At 32.0% G+C, this 15970-nt stretch overlaps 1 protein-coding gene across 1 annotated transcript in view; it reads left to right on the top strand.

Annotated features, from left to right (window-relative positions):
* Nucleotides 1–15970, top strand: part of LOC134680827 (uncharacterized) — a 157080-nt gene that overhangs the window by 84123 nt on the left and 56987 nt on the right. The window lies entirely within an intron of this gene.

Here is a 15970-nt window from a genome sequence, read left to right as displayed (position 1 = left end):
TTAAATAATTGAATCACCTTCCGTTCTTATGTACGCACCCGATATGTTAAAACAAAACATGAATTGCTATGAAAGACATTCTACAAGTCGACTGCAGCTTGGATAGACATATTCAGTTTAATTTGTAAGATATTCAAAGTCTGCAAAAAGGTGAATATCTGTTATAATGAAAAATAAACTATTATGATTTGAATGAGAGGCTTAGGCCTTAAGTACGTATGTATAATCATATACTTCTTTGCATTGCATTAATTATGCTTTATATAAGTAGAATATCATAGGCACTAGTAGCGGGGATAGGAACATATTGAATTTTCGACAGACAATATGTTCATTTTTGTTTTTGCAAATTTACTTTAGTCTTATATTTGATTGATTGTTCAAATTTCAAATTGTAATGCCTTTCTCATCACTATTGACTACATCGAGAAGATAAAGTTTCATTGGTGAAAGAGGCAAGAGTGTCCAGAGATCAGCACCGACATTCGGTTGAAAAGCTAGCAATCTCTTTCAATTAAGAATGGAGTCGAATGCATCTGACATGTGCTGAATTCAAGTTCACAACAAAGTGTTGACAGGCAAAGTTTAGGTTGTTGTGGTCTAAACTTTTAAATCGAAATGTATATATATGTCAATCGGTTCAAGTCTAGACGTGTCATGAATGAACGTAATTGACGACCAAATAACTGATATCAAGACCTAGATAAATAGATAAATAAATAGATTGTTAACTTGGTAATGACATATGCACTTAAACTAAAGAAATCGTCAAAAGTCAAACGCATTTACGTTTCAGCAAAGTGATAGTTTTCTGTTTTTATAATCCCATAATAGCGCAAGCAATTCAACAGCAAACAACAACATTGGCAATTATAAAAAAAATAAAAACACATCTTTGTCACATTGTTCCTGGAGATATGTGAGAGAAATTAAAGCATCAAACACAATGTCGGCAAAAATTTTAAATCCAGTCAATGACCTTTAAATAAGTCATAAAATTGAGAATGGAAATTTTCAGTTTGAAAAAATCAAGGATGACTTTCATTATTTACTACAACGTTAATCTCTAGAAAATAAAAGGTGACTAATTCTGAAACCCCACTGAATATATTCAAATGTAAAACAACTCTGCAAAAGTAGAAACAAAGTGTATTAAAGATATATAAAGAAAATAGCCTTGGTATAAAATTATAAACCGACTTGGATCAATGAGTTTGAATAGGGGACCATTCAATCCAACTTTTGGAATAGTATTTGTAAATATATATTTATCCTCCAACTACATATAAGATTCATGAAAGTCCCTTCTGCACCAAGGCACCCCCGTTAATAAGCCTCTGATCATTAGTTTTCCCAAAAAGTTTAACAGTAAACGTTAGCAAATAAACTATTTTAGACCGGTTATTCTGAAATAACATATCTAGATACTAGTACACATCTCTTTTTAGACATACACAAAAAACGTTCCTGAGTGATAAATTACATAGACTTAAAAGTTAGAAACTTATCAAATGGCAAAATCAAAAGCTCAAACACATCAAACGAATAGATAACAACTGCCATATTCCTGATTTGGTACAGGTATTTTCTACAGATATGTAGAAAATGTTTGATTGAACCTGGTTTTATATCTAGCTAAACCGCTCACTTGTATGACTTAAATGTTTCTTTTTCGTGATCGTGAAATTTATCTTATTCTGAAGTCATAATGCGGATAATGAATATATAGCATGAGACGTTAAACGTGTTTTTTTTTTCTTCATTTGAATATTCAAAATGAATTAAACAGATTTTAACATCGGTTACCTACTGTTGTCTTTTAATTTGTTTTAACCCAAATATTTGGTGCTCATCAATTCTTCACATTAATAGTGTAAAAAATAATTATCTTTTCGTAGAAATTGTTTGGTGGTATCTATTGGTGTTATTTGAATCATCGAACGAGTCTATCAACAGGGTAATCAAAGTTATTTTTGGAATATTTAGAATGAAAAACGTTATAGAACAAAACTTTAGATCTTTTAGAAAACAATTTTGAATCATATCACCACTATCAGTAGCCATTGATAACATAGAGGACTGCTTTTTATGTGGACTATAGGTAAAATCAATCAACTAATCAAGATACCGCACTATAATTTCGTTTTTCAGATGGGCATTTTGTCTACAAACGATTCATCAAGTGGAGCCAAAATCTAATTGTTAAAGAACTATTCAATAACGAAATTAAGGCCCCAAATTTCTGAAATTAAGCTCGTGCCAAATACCTGTAAAATAATTTATCCCGGGGTAGAAATTCCTTAGTTTTTAAGAAAAAAATTGTCTTAATTTCGTCATATAACGCGCTCTCTCTATATACTAGTAAATAGTTATCCAAGATATCAGGCTTCTAATTTTATACGCCAGACGCTCATTTCGTCTACATAAGAGTCATCAGTGACCCTCAAATCAAAAAAAAATGAAAGTCAAAACAAGTACAAAGTTGAAGAACATTGAGGACCCAAAGTATTAAAATGTTCTGCCGAATTCGCCTAAGGTAATATATGCCGTGAATAAAAAAAACTAGAGGCTCTAAAGAGCCTGTGTCGCTCACCTTGGTCTATGTGAATATTCAACAAAGGACACAGATGGATTCATGACAAAATTGGGATTTGGTGATGGTGATGTGTTTGTATATCTTACTGTACTTAACATTCTTGCTGTGTACAGTTATCCCTATGTATAATGATTGGCCCAGTAGTTTCAGTGGAAAATGTTAGTAAAAATTTCCTAATTTTATGAAAATTGTTAAAAATTGACTATAAAGAGCAATAACTCCTTAAGGGGTCAACTGACCATTTTGGTCATGTTGTCGTATTTTTATGTCTTACTTTGCTGTTAATTATTGCTGTTTACAGTTTATCTCTATCTATAATAATATTCAAGATAATAACTAAAAACAGCAAAATTTTCTTAAAATTACCAATTCAGGGGCAGCAACGTAACAAAGGGTTGTCTGATTCATCTGAAAAGTTCAGGACAAATAGATCTTGACCTTATAAATAATATAAACCCCCATCAGATTTGCTCTAAACGCTTTGGTTTTTGAGTTATAAGCCAAAAACTGCATTTTACCCTATGTTCTATTTTAAGCCATGGCGGTCATATTGGTTGTTTGGCCGGGTCACCGGACACAATTTTTAAACTACATACCCCAATGATGATTTTGGCCAAGTTTGATTTTATTTGGCGTAGTAGTTTCTTGGGAAAAGATTTTTCTAAAAGATAAATAAGATTTACGAAAAATGGGTAAAAAATTGACTATAAAGGGCAATAACTCCTAAAGGGGTCAACTGATCATTTTAATCCTGTTGACTTATTTGTAAATTTTACTTTGCTAAACATTTTTACGGTTACAGTTTATCTCTATCTATAATAATATTCAAGATTGAAACAAAAAACAGCAAAATTTCCTTAAAATTACCAATGCAGGGGCAGCAACGTAACAAAGGGTTGTCTGATTCATCTGAAAAGTTCAGGACAAATAGATCTTGACCTTATAATTGATATCAATCCCTATCAGATTTGCTCTAAACGCTTTGGTTTTTGAGTTATAAGCCAAAAACTGCATTTTACCCTATGTTCTATTTTAAGCCATGGCGGTCATATTGGTTGTTTGGCCGGGTCACCGGACACAATTTTTAAACTACATACCCCAATGATGATTTTGGCCAAGTTTGATTTTATTTGGCGTAGTAGTTTCTTGGGAAAAGATTTTTCTAAAAGATAAATAAGATTTACGAAAAATGGGTTAAAAATTGACTATAAAGGGCAATAACTCCTAAAGGGGTCAACTGATCATTTTAATCCTATTGACTTATTTGTAAATTTTACTTTGCTGAACATTTTTACGGTTACAGTTTATCTCTATCTATAATAATATTCAAGATTGAAACAAAAACAGCAAAATTTCCTTAAAATTACCAATTCAGGGGCAGCAACGTAACAAAGGGTTGTCTGATTCATCTGAAAAGTTCAGGACAAATAGATCTTGACCTTATAATTGATATCAATCCCCATCAGATTTGCTCTAAACGCTTTGGTTTTTGAGTTATAAGCCAAAAACTGCATTTTACCCTATGTTCTATTTTAAGCCATGGCGGTCATATTGGTTGTTTGGCCGGGTCACCGGACACAATTTTTAAACTACATACCCCAATGATGATTTTGGCCAAGTTTGATTTTATTTGGCGTAGTAGTTTCTTGGGAAAAGATTTTTCTAAAAGATAAATAAGATTTACGAAAAATGGGTTAAAAATTGACTATAAAGGGCACTAACTCCTAAAGGGGTCAACTGATCATTTTGGTCCTGTTGACTTATTTGTAAATTTTACTTTGCTGAACATTTTTACGGTTACAGTTTTTCTCTATCTATAATAATATTCAAGATTGAAACAAAAAACAGCAAAATTTCCTTAAAATTACCAATTCAGGGGCAGCAACGTAACAAAGGGTTGTCTGATTCATCTGAAAAGTTCAGGACAAATAGATCTTGACCTTATAATTGATATCAACCCCATCAGATTTGCTCTAAACGCTTTGGTTTTTGAGTTATAAGCCAAAAACTGCATTTTACCCTATGTTCTATTTTAAGCCATGGCGGTCATATTGGTTGTTTGGCCGGGTCACCGGACACAATTTTTAAACTACATACCCCAATGATGATTTTGGCCAAGTTTGATTTTATTTGGCGTAGTAGTTTCTTGGGAAAAGATTTTTCTAAAAGATAAATAAGATTTACGAAAAATGGGTTAACAATTGACTATAAAGGGCAATAACTCCTAAAGGGGTCAACTGATCATTTTGATCCTGTTGACTTATTTGTAAATTTTACTTTGCTGAACATTTTTACGGTTACAGTTTATCTCTATCTATAATAATATTCAAGATTGAAACAGAAAACAGCAAAATTTCCTTAAAATTACCAATTCAGGGGCAGCAACGTAACAAAGGGTTGTCTGATTCATCTGAAAAGTTCAGGACAAATAGATCTTGACCTTATAAATAATATTAACCCCCATCAGATTTGCTCTAAACGCTTTGGTTTTTGAGTTATAAGCCAAAAACTGCATTTTACCCTATGTTCTATTTTAAGCCATGGCGGTCATATTGGTTGTTTGGCCGGGTCACCGGACACAATTTTTAAACTACATACCCCAATGATGATTTTGGCCAAGTTTGATTTTATTTGGCGTAGTAGTTTCTTTGGAAAAGATTTTTCTAAAAGATAAATAAGATTTACGAAAAATGGGTTAAAAATTGACTATAAAGGGCAATAACTCCTAAAAGGGTCAACTGATCATTTTGGTCCTGTTGACTTATTTGTAAATTTTACTTTGCTGAACATTTTTACGGTTACAGTTTATCTCTATCTATAATAATATTTAAGATTGAAACAAAAAACAGCAAAATTTCCTTAAAATTACCAATTCAGGGGCAGCAACCCAATAACCAGTTGTCCAATTCAACTGCAAAGTCCAGGGCAGATATATCTTGACCTGATAAACAATAACAACCCCTATCAGATTGCTCGAAATGTTATGGTTTTTGAGTTATAAGCCAAAAACTGCATTTTACTCTATGTTCTATTTTCAGCCTTGGCTTTATTTTATTTGGCCAAGTAGTTTCAGAGGAGAAGATTTTTGTAAAAGATATTCAAGATTTACTAAAAATGGTTATAAATTGACTATAAAGGGCAATAACTCCTAAAGGGGTCTATGATAATATTCAAGATAAAAACCAAAAACAGCAAAATTTCCTTAAAATTACCATTTTAGGGGCAGCAACCTAACAACAATTTGTCCAATTCATCTGAAAATTTGAGGGCTGATAGATCTTGACCTGATTTTACCCCATGTCAGATTTGCTATAAATGCTTTGGTTTTTGAGTTATAAGCCAAAAACTGCAGTTTACCCCTATGTTCTATTTTAGCCATGGCGGCCATTTTGGTTGGTTGGCCGGGTCACCGGACACAATTTTAAAACTAGATATCCCAATAGTGATTGTGGCCAAGTTTGATTTTTTTTTTGGCCCAGTAGTTTCAGAGGAGAAGATTTTTGTAAAAGTTAACGACGACAGACGACAGACGACGGACGCCAAGTGATGAGAAAAGCTCACTTGGCCCTTCGGTCCAGGTGAGCTTAAAAGCAGTATATCGATATACGCATGGTAGATCATAACAATACGCTATGTGTTTTAAAAATATGTTAATGAATAAGTTTTCAAGATTGAGCAGGACAAATATACATTAATGATAAAATGGACAAACAAAACAAACCAAGCCCAATAAAGGCGAAAAACAAAACAAATCCAAATATAAAGCAAACAACAATGAAATTACAATAATTTCTTTATAAAATGCCAGTAAATGAAAATCTATCGAAAGAACGTCATTTTACACTACAGTTGTTTTTTTGTTGTTTTTTTTCTATTCTTTAGTTAGTATCTGTTGGAAGGTCAGTGATGAGCTAAACAAATCGTCAACAATGATTGTTTTTCTCTTTTGAAGTCACCAATCAATACGCAATCTTGAATCGATCAATTAACAGTTTTCTCTAATAAAAGATGATTCCGAAGAAAATTGACAAATATAACTCTAAAGTGATGATAGCGACGTTTCTGGTTTTTCAATCCTGGTAACTTTGATAACTATTTCACAGTTATCTATGTTTGATAATTTTTCGCCCGAACAGAGTTGTAGATAAATTGTAAAATGTCAATCTGCAAATGTACCCAACGCTCATTGACGATGATAGTCATAATTTTCTAAGATTGTGTGTATGCAGTGGTATACCAAACACATTTAATATGATTTCAAATTTTTCGTAATCTTCCTTTTTGTTCAGGGTGTTGGACACCTTATTTTCTTTCATTTTTTTCGAATACTTATGTTAAGCATGATAATGGGCACGATATTTTTCACGTCGTTTCAAAAGGTAAAGCTAATAAACAAACTTTTCAATTTTTTTTTCTTTCATTTTTTTATATTTTTGTTCATTTTGAAATTGCTTTGAATTTCTGATAAGTTTTAAGCTGAACTTTCCAATTATTGTGTTAAAACAATGAAAAACACCATCTTCAGCGTCACGTTTAAACAAATGAACTGAGGTTTTATATAATTATACATGTTATATAAGGACATTCGATAGACAACAAAACAAAGGACAAATTTGTAGACAGCAATTCTATCAAGGCAAAGCAAATGGACAAACACCAACGGATGCAATATTAAATGAAAGAATGAAAACGAAAGCAACGAAACGCTAAATAAAGGCAAAAGTAGTATGCCGCTGTTCAAAACTCATAAATCCATGAACAAAAAACAAAATCGGGATAACAAACTAAAACTGAGGGAAACGCATTAAATATAAGAGGGGAACAAACGACACAACATTAAAATGTAAATCACACAGAAACTGACTAAGCATTAGACAAAATTCTATGAGAATAACAAATATAACATCAAAACCAAATACATGAATAATAGCTAACAAAAGGCAACAAAATTTTAATACGCCATAAGTGCATTTTGTCCACACAAGACTCACCAGTGACGCCAAGATATAAAAGTTTGAAAGCTAAGATAGATATAAACATACAGCACAGATGAAAGTTTACAAATAGTAGAAAACACAAATTAAAATTCGACGTACTACAGCGAAAAAAGTCATATGCATAAAAAATAAAAAGGTTCCAGGCATATAACTTGATACGCCAGAAGCGCGTTTTATCTACATAAAATTCATCAGTGACGCTCAGATCAAAATAGTTAGAAAGCTAAAGCAAGAACAAAGTTGAAAAGCATTGAGGATCCAAAATTCCAAAAATGTTGTGACAAATACGGCTTAGGTAATATATAAACATAAACGATAGCTATTCTAACACTGCATGGAATGTAAATCTAATTCGTTAAATATGACAGGATACAAAAGGCAAGATTCGAATTTTCTATATGTATCTGACACTTATTTTAAAATTTGATACTCCTGGATGATCAATACTCCATAAAGACAACAGTCAACACAGATCTCATTAATTTAAATGCATTAAACAATAACGTTTTATCTTAAATTGATTTAGAACTATCGTACTCATAAATCACTACAGAGCTCCATGTGTTGAGATGATTAAAACTTATTGTGTAATTATCACTGTTAAATAATTTAATTTGTAGTAATAACCTGTTTGAACAGATCAATTATAAGTTGGCCTGTAATCAATGGTACCCTTTGACTATATGTTGTAATAGCTTTGTCTCCTAGATAATTGTTCTGCAGAAAACATTTAACAAGTAGCCCATGACATAGAATGGCTTTGTGTATTGGTTTTCTTATTCAACATGTTAAAGTTTAATGTTGAGGCTTTCGGAAAATAAAGGGTGCGATTATGAGGTGGTAGAACAACAGATTGTTTGTAATCATGGCAAATAAACACATGCTGAGAAATTTCACTGAAGGTGTTAAATGTTTTTTTTTACAAAAAAACATAACAGTCAGGTCTAGATAAAAGTTCAACGTGTTTAAATGATCAAAACAAGTCGACCTTTCAGACATGTATAACAGGCTGTCGGTATTTTAACTACATCATACTACTATGTGTTTTTTTTTTTGTGAAAAACAAACAAGCAGTGTTCTTTGCTTGTTGATTTTATACCACAATTTTTTGCAAGACAGTACTGTTTTGTTTAAAAAAAAGTAAAATTACAAAAATACTGAACTCCGAGAAAAATTAAGAATGGAAAAAACCTAAGCAAATGGCAAAATCAAAAGCTCAAACACATCAAACGAATGGACAACAACTGTTATAGTCCTGACTTAGTTCAGGAGTTTTCTTATGTAAAAAATGGTGGATAAAACCCTGTTTTATAAATAAGCTAAACTTCTCACTTGTATGACAGTCTCGTAAAATTCCATTATATTGACAACGATGTGTATACAAAAAAAACCCAATATAGTTAAAAATGTCAAAAATAGGGGTACATCAGTCAACAGTACAAGTATTATTATCTTAATCACTTTAAAAACAAACATGTTTTTTCAATAAAAACGTGATTTCTTTTCCCATCCACTTTAAAAAATGTGTTTGATCTTTACAAGTTATTTTTTGTGCAGTCAGTACATTGAACTAGATTTAACATTTTTAAGCAAAGAAACATCTTTTTTTTTTTAGAGGAATTGATAAGATATTGATTCCTGAATGGTCCAAAACAACCAAAATGGCATGTCCCTAGACCGTCTGTTCAACTTCATACTCTAAAATATCGTAAAAAATGTAGAAATAAATGTTATTTTTACTTAATATAAGACTAAAGTTCTTTAATAATTCATTAGTCCGAGATTACTCTGACGTCCAACTGCTGTTATGCCAGACAAGCTGGGGCCGTGGGACGTCTGGCATAACAGCCGTTGGACGTCAGAGTAATCTCGGACTAATAATTCATAAGTATGTTTAGAGCCAACATATTTTAATAAACAGCTTTTAACGTAGGATTCTTAATTTCAGAAGGTGTGTCCCTGACAAAATGTGCACTACGAAACGAAGTCGTTAAAATTTGCTAATAAACAGTTTAATAAAATCAATGTAATTTTGTTTGCAAGAGATATAAACTCAAGGGTCTAACAACAGAAGTGTTCGTGTTTTTCGTTGAAAGGGGAATAACTCGTACATTTTTTATAAGGTTACTTGAAAAGATTTTCAAGTTCTTTTTCGCAAATTTTTTTCCGTTGACAAAGTCACATCCCAATGAAACACAAGAATTTATAAAAAAAAATGCAATCCACGATTGCCAAGTAAAATTGACCACAAGATATAACAAAATGGATTTTAATATAAATTTAATACTATTAAAACGGGATTAAAACAGAAAACAATTAACTTGTGGCCACGATGTTATGCCACAAGCATAAGGTGTCAATATATATATTATTTACTCTCCGTTGTCGAATATAGACCTGTCCAATAATTTGTCAGAACACATTCTTGCAAAGATAACTGAAAACGGATCTAGATCTGTTCAGAGCAGTTCACCTGATTCATACCTGAGAGTTATAAACTTAGATAAGATATAAGATATGAAAGGTTTACGTTAGTTTACGAAGACAATTTTAATCAGAATAGGTGCATATGATCGCATATGGTACATTCATAAAAATATATGCACATAAGTATGTTGATATCTAATTTAAGATATAAACATCGATTACATCAGATGGCATACTTATGAAGTTTATATAAAGTAACAGTATCGCAGGTCACGTTTGTTTTGCGTGATCAGTCGATATGGCCTTGAAAGATACAACTATGAACCATAACTTAATAGAAATAAAGTATGAACTACTATGTACAATAATGATTAGAAATTTGTAACATCAGGCTTAACTTCACTACTTAATCGGAAGAACATTTGGCAGATACAAAGAAAATATATATATTCAGGAATGCAATTAATTATTTTCGAGATTCGTTAAAAGGCCAAATGGTTAATTCATTAGAGAAAATATGCCTGTACCAAGTCAGGAATATGACAGTTGTTATCCATTCGTTTGATGTGTTTGGACTTTTGATTTTGCCTTTTGATTTTGGACTTTCCTTTTTGAATTTTACTCGGAGTTCGGTATTTTTGTGTTTTTACTTTTTGTTTGTGATTTTATTAAAAATTACCAAAATTCACGGAATATATATGTCATATATCATATAAAAACAAAAGCAAACACAACACAAACCAATCGTCGATAACGTACCCATTTACAAAAGAACACAACACAAACAAACTATAAAATTCAAAACCACAAATTGTTATCAAAGGTACCAGGCTCATAATTTGATACATAGGCGGATCCAGCCCCCCCCCTTTTTTCGTGGGAAAAAAATGGTTGATTATATAGGGAATCATTGAAGCATGACTGGAGCGGGTCCCCTTAGGTCAGTCAGCCTCCGCCTTAGGAAAAGTTCTGGGTCCGCCACTGTGATAGGCCAGACGCGCGTTTCGTCTACATAAGATTTCCGAAAAGTTGTACCAAATACGTCTAAGCCTGGGATATGACATCTTCGCTAGTCAAGGTCGTTAAAAACTTCCATTTGTTGTATGGAATGATTTTGAATGTACATGTCCAACTTGCAGGTGTCATCAGACATTAACCTCATTTTCATGGTTCATTGATAAAGGCTAAGTTTTTTTTAATCTCAGTTTTATTTTTTCTTAATACTTTATGCAATAGGTCAACTATATTTGGTGTATGGTTTTACTTTATGGTGTACATATCAATCTCGCAAGTTTTATTTGACCTCATTTTCATGCCGAGTTAATTGTTGTTGTATGGAATGATTATCAGGTGTATATGTCGGTCTAGTATGTATCATCTGATCTTGACCTCATTTTCATGGTGCATTGGTCAGTGTTAATTTTTATGATTAATGCAAAAAAAACTTCCGGGCCGTTGATTATCCAAACTGTAATTGAAAGACTAAAAGAAGAACGAAAGATACCAGAGGGACAGTCAAACTCATAGATTGAGTATAAACTGACATCGCCATGGCTAAACATAAAAGACCAACAGACAAATAGTAGTACAGAAGAAACAAAATAGAAAACTAAAACCTAAGCAACACGAAGCCCACCAAAAATTGGGTGTGACTCAGTACTGATTTGGAGTTTGTTTTTGTAATTACTTTATTTTATATAAAACATGTGAAATTACATACTACAGTATTTGATAACTTGACATTATAATAATAAAGCAATACTTGAAAGACCAATCAAATCTTAGGATATAATAAGATATAAATATTACAAATGATTTTGTTAATTAATTAATTAAAAGCTGCGTTTAACAAAGTCCATTTCTGATCCATTTTTACTTTTTTGTACTGACTGATTTGGAGATGTAAACTGTGACTGACCAGGTTAGGTTTTTCAGCAAGCGGAATATTTAGCATTCATATCTATTTCAGACACATATCTAATTAATGATTTTTAATCAGATCTAAATCCGTACAAATTTGAATCATTTAGTGAAAAGGCGCTGTGGTGTTACCTGTTACCTGTTACCTAGTCTTTATCTTCCTCCTCTAGCAGGAGCTTCGCTTCTATAGCGTAATTCCAATTTGCACCCTTATTTGCACCCTAACCCTTACACACGGGGCACTCATAAAATCAATATACATAGGTAGTTATTATAATGATTTATATCACAGTAACATATATACAGCATGCGGACTAATCCATCACCATGTAAACGTAGTTTACTATATATATTACACAGTCCAATCGTTCATAGCCGGATCACTATTATATCTCCATATAACATAGTGTTATAGACTATAATTAAAACACTCCTGCCCTCGCAATAGCATTTACTGTTCAAAACACTGTCCTTGGTATCTTTAAAATCTAAAAAACGTTTCACTGTTCATTTGGTAAGCAATTATTCCATATAAAACACGCTAATAAAATATTTAAAATCTAAAACCACTTGATATTTTACAAGCCTTGGATACGAGTTTTCAGTTCAAACACTATCCATCTCTCAATATTGCAGAATAAATCCTGACACAATCCAGTAAATGCGAATCAAATTTACTCAGACATTAAAAGTAAACGTTTGTGATATAGTTTGTAACACAGACCTCTGGTTAATGTCTCTATACGGACCTGTTCCTTGTAGGTAAGAAAATGATATGATGTACAGTCTATAATTAGATGTAAAAGATTCTCCTTGTCATCAAATAGTTCTTGAATTAGCAAAGGTGGCTTATTACAATCTACGAGAAGAGATTTCAACTCTTGCATAAAGCGATTTCTTATGCTTGACAGTTTTTCACATTTAAGTATAAAGTGAGTCATATCTTCTGGTTCAATGTTACATAATGGACAGATTGCTGAGATACAGTTTTTTGAAAATCTAGACCTCTGATACTGAAGAATCATTATTCCGGTGGCAATTTTAACTTTAATTGCAGCCATATTAACAGAGTACGGGTCAGTCCCACTGCTTTTCCAAATATTATGCACAGTTCCTATGTTGGAATCATTAAAATTAATATATTTCAAGGATGACTTTTCTTTAGCTTCCTTCTTTAAATTTTGTAAAAAATGATTATTTATACAGTTATTCACAAGTCTATTCCAGCTTATTTTTGATGGTGGATTCTCAATGATATCATAAGGCGATGGCAATCCATAAATTACAGTTAAATTGTGTAGTTTTGTAAACCAACTTCCAGATTTTTCATCTTTCATAGCCAATTGTCTAAAAGCAATTTCTCTTTCAACAGACTTATCATTTCTAATTATGTTTCCAAATGTTTTCAGAATTTTCTTATGGATTTCTCCCTCTATAGGAATACGCCCTAATAATAGTAAAGTTGCAGCTATTGATGTGCGTTTAAGCAGGTGCTGAATTTGCTTTAATAATTGTCTAAAGAATAGTTCCATCTTTTGTATATCTGTATTTGAGAGCGATATGACATCTAAACCATATAGTAGTCTAGGTATAACATATATTTGAATCAAGTGTACAGAAACTTTTGGATTTACTCCATTCAAACCGTGTAACCCAGCACCCATAAGAGAGTATACAGTTTTCCTTGCCGTAGTAATACGCTTGTTCACAACTTCTTTAACCCCTGCATTTTTAGTTATATTTCTATCTATTCCAAGGTGAACTGCAGATTCAGAAAGTGTTACTGATTTTCCATTCAAAAACCAAGATTTTGGCAATTTATCGTTATATGCTAATATAGTAGATTTTTGCTCACTGAGTAGATATCTCAATTTGTTTGCATGATCTGCCTGTACATTTAACATTGTTTGTAATTCATATGGATCTGTTGAGATTAAAGCAACATCGTCAGCTACTGTTGGGATACCACAATAAATGGGTCCAATACATGCTCCTAATTGATTTCTTTCAAACGTTTGTAAAAGTGAATTTATAAATATTTTATAGGCTGTCGGTGACCAGATACCGCCTTGTCGTACACCTTGTTGTTCCTCTATTGAGTTTGAAAGCAACCCTTTCCATTTAATTTTTGATTTAAGATTTTCATACCATCTTTTAAAGAATAACCAATTGTCCCCCGTTAATCCAAACTTGTGCATTTCTCTCATCAGGCCAAGATGCCACACAATGTCAAAAGCTTTCCTTGCATCCATTAAAGCCACATAAAGTGGTGATTTTGTCTTAATTGCTTGAATTATAAGTTCAGTTAAAATTAAAGCAGCAATAATAGGCATTTCTCCAGAGGTAAATCCTTTTTGTAATTTATTTTGGTTTTTAATTACAGAGTTTTTATTTTGAGATAAATGAGCTTTCTCAACAACTTTTCCTACTGTACTTGTTATAGTTATTTTCCGATATGAGTTCGGATCAATTTTTGGTTTTCCATTTTTCAAAACAGGACAGGCTATCCCACCTTTTAATAAAGTTGGAATATGTAAATGTTTAAAAATAGCATTTATAAGAAAAGTCATTATAGTTATCATAATAGGTCCACCATATTTCAAATGTTCAGCTGCTATGTTTTCTTCATCAGCAGATTTATTATTTTTCATAGATGCTAAAATACTTTTCATTTCAACTTCTGTTACAGGTGAAATATTTTCTATCTTATTTTCAGTAAAAGTTTTAGTTAAATGTTTTATATCATTTTCAACTAGACTAAAATGTTCTTTATCAAAATTTTCAGAATCCATAGGAGATGCCAAATCTTGAAAGTAATCCATCCATGCATCACGAATCAAGTTATCGTTATTTAAAGAGATATCATTAAAAGTAAGCGAAGAAGTTGTGGTATTTACTGGATTTCTTTGTTTCCTTACTAAAGAATAAAAACCAGCATCATTTCCCTCGTGAAGTTCCATAAATTTCTGATATTTGTTAATTCTTAAACTTGCCTCAAGTTGCCTTTGCATTGATCTAAGCTTCTTTTTGTAAAACTGAATATTTTGGAATAAAATGTTACTTTTATCAGTAGGTCGGCCAGCGGCTTTCCACTTTGCAAAATGATCTCTATTTACCTTAGCCATATTTTCCAATTCTGGAGTCCAGGGCTTTTTCTTTAACTTTTTACATTTTAAGCGTTTAGAACGGCTACATTTAGAAGCTGACGCTGCCATGATTGTACAAAGTTCATTTATCTTATCTGGTATATTATCAAATGTCAAATTAAGGTTTATTTCATCAGTCCATGTTGACAGTTTATTCTCAATCTCTTCCTGATAAGCAGTTTTATCAACCTTATTCCAATTTATTCTTTTGTTCTCAATTAATGAATTAATTTCCTCATTCGCTTGTATATTACATGGAATAGTAGTCAGTATTGGATCATGAGTAGAGGTATTTGTAGACTCACGTATAAAAGTCAAATAATTGCTAATGACACTTTTGCTTTCTAAAAAATAATCTATCTGGGAGGTATCTCTTCCATTATAATGATAAAAGGTAAAAGTCTTTCCGCAAGACGGTGGTATTAAAAGATTGTTTTCCTTTATAAAATCTCTAAAAACTTTATCTTGTTTTGAATCTCTATAAATAGATGCATTCATGTCCCCACCTATCACAATTCTGAATACATTGCTATATTTTATGTAAATTTCTGATAGTTCATCAAGGATTTCCTGATAATTGTCTATGCTATTTGCATTGCCACGACACGGGAGATATGTAGATAAAAATATAAATGGCTGTGTAGTATTAAACTTGATACCTATAATTCTGTTGCCCCCGTCTGGTAAAAGTTCAACAAATTTTTCAAATTTCTTGTGAATACATATTGCCACTCCAGCATGGCCCCTACGGCGCTCATATGCATCAGAAAGTGAATTATCATCAAAACATTTTGCATAGCATATAAAGTCTTGTAAAAATTCATCAAGCTTATGTTTTTCATAACTGTGGAGCCAATGTTCTTGTAATAACAAAATATCGGAAC

Source organism: Mytilus trossulus, chromosome 8, assembly GCF_036588685.1.
Source record: "Mytilus trossulus isolate FHL-02 chromosome 8, PNRI_Mtr1.1.1.hap1, whole genome shotgun sequence".
In the NCBI taxonomy this organism is placed as follows: domain Eukaryota; kingdom Metazoa; phylum Mollusca; class Bivalvia; order Mytilida; family Mytilidae; genus Mytilus; species Mytilus trossulus.
Note: the sequence above shows the minus strand (reverse complement) of the source record. Positions and strands in the feature narration are given on the sequence as shown.